This window comes from Bactrocera latifrons, unplaced genomic scaffold (genome assembly GCF_001853355.1).
Source record: "Bactrocera latifrons isolate USDA-ARS-PBARC rearing strain unplaced genomic scaffold, ASM185335v1 scaffold_36, whole genome shotgun sequence".
Lineage (NCBI taxonomy): Eukaryota > Metazoa > Arthropoda > Insecta > Diptera > Tephritidae > Bactrocera > Bactrocera latifrons.
Genome location: NW_017537001.1, coordinates 847,025 through 852,386, shown reverse-complemented (window position 1 = coordinate 852,386; position 5,362 = coordinate 847,025).

Sequence of the window (5,362 nt, the reverse complement as noted above, 5' to 3'; positions counted from 1 at the left end):
AAAACTTGCCAAAATTAAAGTGGATATTTAAAAAAAAAATTCATGCAGTTTATAAAGTTATTTAAAATATATCTCATATGTGTCTGCCTAAGTTTTCAATTTCAACAGTTGATTAAAATTCACAATTTTAAAAGCCTAGCAGAATTTCAATTTTATTAACATATAGATTTATGAAGGTCCCATATCATAGTACATTTCCATGCTACCCACGATATGATAACTGCTTTGCAAATGCACATAACTATACAAATACACAAAGGCACAAATCTACAAATGTTTATGTAAGATTACAAGTGTGGCACAACATTATTTAACAAGTATATTTGCACTCACACGCAGTGTCTCTTTTATTTTTATTGCCAAGTGTACTCACCTGCTTTGTTTCACCGCTGCAGAACACATACACACACGCTTGCAGATTCATCAATTTTATTGCGCCTTTGTCACGAAAACGACATTAACGCGATAACTAATAAACACTGGCAGCCACCCACAATAAAAACGAAAACGACTTTGTAGTTAAGACATTTCAGCCCCACAGAATGAGAGTACGTACAGTAACAACAACAAAATTCAGCAATAAAATATGCCAAAAGCACAGTGCAATGAGCTGCTGGCACTCGCACGCGCATAAATATAATATATATATGCATGTGTAAGTGAGTGTGTGAAAACATTTTGAAATCATTCTCACCATAACCTACGGCAATTAAGAAAACTGCGCGTTCATTAGAGGTCTCCAAAATCGGCTGCAACAGTTCAGCGGCAGCTGTTTGTCTGCCTTGAAGGTACAGAGGTGGCTTACAACTCTATACATATATGTACAACATGTCCATATATACTATATATCTATATATAAACTGAAGTTTTCGCTCTGAGTCATTGTAGCGTCTAAATTTTCTATAGCAACAAAGGCTTGTAAATGCTTAGATAAGCGTTGACCATGAAAGCTTTCTTTATCGCCAACTTAGTGCTGATAATACAACAACTAATTGATATAGTAAATATCAATTAGAAACACATGTATTTGTAGTAAGTGCAAGACGAGAGTCACACGACACGACTGACGTCAAAGTGCTGCTTTCGAGCAACGAAATAAATCCTTTGCTGAGCAGTGGCATTAGAACCACTTTGTAGTAAGTGTACATATGTATTTTTAGCTGATAAGAAAAAAACAAGAAAAATATTGATTTAGTTATTGCACGAGTTTTTAACAATTTCTTGAAAGGGTGCTCAGTTAACGGAAACTAATATATTTTTCTTAGATTTAGTTGAAACAATATTTACCAAAAAAAAATAAAAAATAAAAAAATTATGATTGATTATTGATAAAATTGAATATAAATATAAATTATGTTATTAGTCACTCTTGAATTTTAAGTCTTCGATATTAATTCGCTAGATTGCGCAACTAGCAGCCTAAAGGTATGCTACATTTACTGCAAGAACCAACAGTGTTTAGCTATAAATTATTAACAAAAGTTCCATTTAATTAATCTTATTAAAGAGTTTTAAGACTACGCTAATAGAAAATAATTTAAAATCACAATTTTTTGTTAACAAAAAAATTACAGTTATTCAATTTATCGATGAACACAAAATATTATAATAATTTAATATATGTATATAATGTAAATCTCTTCGCAAAAATCCCAAAAAATAAATTTACAAAATGGCAACTCTGAAAAAAAAATGTTTGCCGATTATATTTTTATATACCATATACATATCAATGAAAACCTCTAAAAATTCGGAGATTAACAACAACAATTTTCGATTTTATTTCACATTGCTTTATAAAATATTTTTTTTTAATTGGTTATACCCACTTTCAAGTTAGCAAACGCTCTTTTTTTATGTTTTTTATTTAAAAAGTAATTTTGTTAATATATAAATTTAAAATTGCGCATTTAAACATAATTTTTGAAAATTTTGGACTCCCTTATTGTTGATGGAGCACAAGATTTTCTGCTTAAAATTATATCAAATCCAAAAACCAAAAGAATAACTGACTTGCATAATTATTACAGATGAGTACAGCTATTGATCGAAGGATTTGTCAAACTTTTGTTCTTTTGCGTTTCGAGAAAAACGGGTTTACAATTTTGGCAACCGAGTAAACTAAGTTTAAAAATTGTTACAAATATGTATGCTCATATCTCCGAAACCATTTGTCATATTAACTTCTCAAATACTACATATCGTCACCTAAAATTCCAAATAAGGTATCATAAAAAAAAACTCGAAAATCTTTGTTAGATATAATAATATATAACCACATTATAACCAAAACTCAAGTTTTGTTAACCCACATATAACCATTTTATAACCAAAACTCGAATTTTATTTCAATATGAGTTTGTTTCTATTATAAAATTTTTCATTCGCTTGTCAACTTATGAAAAGTTATTTTAGTTAATTGATTTCCAATAGAGATCATATTATTTCAAAGTGTCATTTCGGCCATTTTTAATTTGTCATGGTCAGTATTTTTTTCAGTTTATTTTGCAACGCTTACAATTTCATGATGGAAAGATATATTCAAGAATAACGTTTACAAATTATTTCCTTTTATTATCAGAATATTCATTGCACTTTGTCGATTCTAAGAGGTGCTCAGGAATTGTGACCGTCTGAAACCACAAGCTGGTAGATTTTGAGAAAGGACTTGCATCCATATAAAATTATTCTGACTCAAGAACCGAAGGCATTGGACCATCATTAAGGTCGTGAATTTACTTATTTTGACTTGGAAATTTTGAAAATGACAACGATTTTGTTGAGAAAATTATCCTCGGCGAGGCTGGTTTTTAATCTGAGTTTCATTCACCTAAATTGACAGTTAGATTCGATAATTTAAAGAATTTGTGACATTGAATGGCCTCCAAGATATTGTGATTTAACACCATTAGACTACTTCTTGTGGGGTTATTAGAAGTCATTTGACTTTAACAATAAACCAGACTCTCTTCATGTTTTAGAAATCTATATTGAACGTGCTATTCATGACATGTGACTTGATTTAGTGGAAAAAGTACTCGAAAATTGGGTTAATCGAATTCTTTCCAGCAAAAAAGTGGGGAAGCGATTTGAATGATATTCAGAACTTAATTCCATCAATTATATTTCACATAAAATAAAAAAAAAAAAATTATTTGAATTTTCTTAACAATTAGTGTGTGTGTGTTTTTTTTTTTAAGAAACTATTGTTTTGTAATTTTCTAAGGCTTACCCGAAGATCATTTTGGTATTTATTCTACATATAACAGATCAAAGCTCGAAGCTCGAAGACTTTTAACACATTTATGGTTATACTGACCCTCAACTTACTTTCTTTCTATTCTAGAGGTCAAATTATATGACACCCCCTACAATTCCTGTTTAGTCAGAAAAACAAAAATATTATTATACTTTTAATTTTATTAATATTATTACTGTTTTCAATTCATTACTCTTACTCAGCGCTCAAAACTAGCGACACAGCAATAAAACAGGAAGAGCGCGAACATTAAATTAAACAAATACGCCGACACATTGCTTCCAGCGTCTACTTAATCGGTCCACTTTTAATTGTGTAGAATTTTAAAATCGCTGCAAACATTTTTACTACAGTCATTATTAATAAATACTGTCTAATGAGTCTAGTATATAGCATGCTTCACACTCACTTAGAGATCATACTCGTGCAAACGAATTTTCGAGTAATGCCAAGTAATCGTTGTTGATTTAGTAGATGTGAGTGTGCTGCTGATATTACTTACTAGTTGCTACCTAGATTCATGAAATAGAAAAAAAATAAATTACAATAAAATAAAAATATGACAAAATTCAAAATATGAAAGGAGTAGGCGAAGAAAATGCATATATCTACTGAAGGTCTCTGAGACACTATAGAGCCAAAATTTTGTATAGTATGTTTCTGATGTTTAGTGGCTACTTATACACACTAAGAGCTTCCCATAAATCTTATGAAAGAAACTGGTGAATAATCAGTTATAGGTTGAGAACAATCCTAAAAGTGTACTAACTAAATGACCGCAAGCAAAGGGGGGCGGGGGTTGGTCTCTGATGCGATGCAATTTTGTTCTTTACAAAGCGGGTCCCAAATTCAGAGCGCAATCCTGGGAAGGCATGATTCACCTTCACACTTTGGCTCGCCTTCGAACCTATGATTTTTGGCTACCCATACTTGTTCTAAGACCGGAAGTCGAGAACTGCTTGAGCGATTCTGACCACACCCAAGTGAATGGCGCTCGGAGAACTTTCCTAACTTGAGTGAAGTTTTAAACATGGCTCCATACTTAAGGCATATAAGAGATTTCTGGTGCCAAAATATAACAGAGTAAAAAGCCGACCCACTCTAATGCGTAGATCTTTCTGCTTGTGTGGACACTTTAAAGCAAGTTTCTTCAAGCAATATACTGCATGCCAACAAACACATGTAGATGTGATGATAACAAGTCTTGACAATGTCAATCAAATAAATAACAAAAACAAAAACAATCGAAATATAAGCAGAAAATCTATAGAAATTTTGGTGAAAACCCTGGCCGCGAGTAAAGAACAGCGCTAAGAGTAATTCATTGAAAATTGCAACGTGAAATTATTTAAAAAAAATGTTTTCGCAACGTGCCAACAACAATAGGAAGAACAATAGCACGCAACAACCACACCTAACAACATGGAAACAAGCAAACATACATATTTACACAGATGTGTTTGTATGCAGCACCAATACCAACACACAGCTCAGAAATCACCGACAAACACACACACAATCGCAGGCATAAACGCGCACACCTACAATGCCAAGTCGCTTAAATCAATTGGCATAACAATTAGAGCGGCGACGGCAAACCGCTATAATACGCCGCGCAACTCGCCGCAGGTCTGTGCCGTAGTAAAGCTGCGAAAGTTGAAATTTCAGTCAAGAAGTGCTGCTCGCGCTGATAGCAAAGAGATGGTGGCTAAGATCGTGTGAACAACGCGAAAACAATACGAAAAGTGTGAAGCAATGAAAATCCCAAGGGTTCATGGCGATGACATTGCAATGTTGTTGTACATTAATAACTAATAATTAAAGTAAAAGTGCAAAAGTGAAGCGATTTCAATGTGTTTCTATGTATGTGAGTTCTTTAAGTGATAAGGATCAACTGAAAGTGAATCAAAAGTAATTTTTTTCTAAAATCCACACAAATTTGTGTCAAACGCGAAGGCAAATATAATACGCTGCTAAACGGTTAAAAATAATACAAGTAAATTTGCTGTGTGTTTTAGTGAGCTCATCACAGTCATGCCAGTGATTGTGGGCACAATAAGGAAAAGTGAAAAGGAAATTAAAGACAAAAAAATTAAATTATAA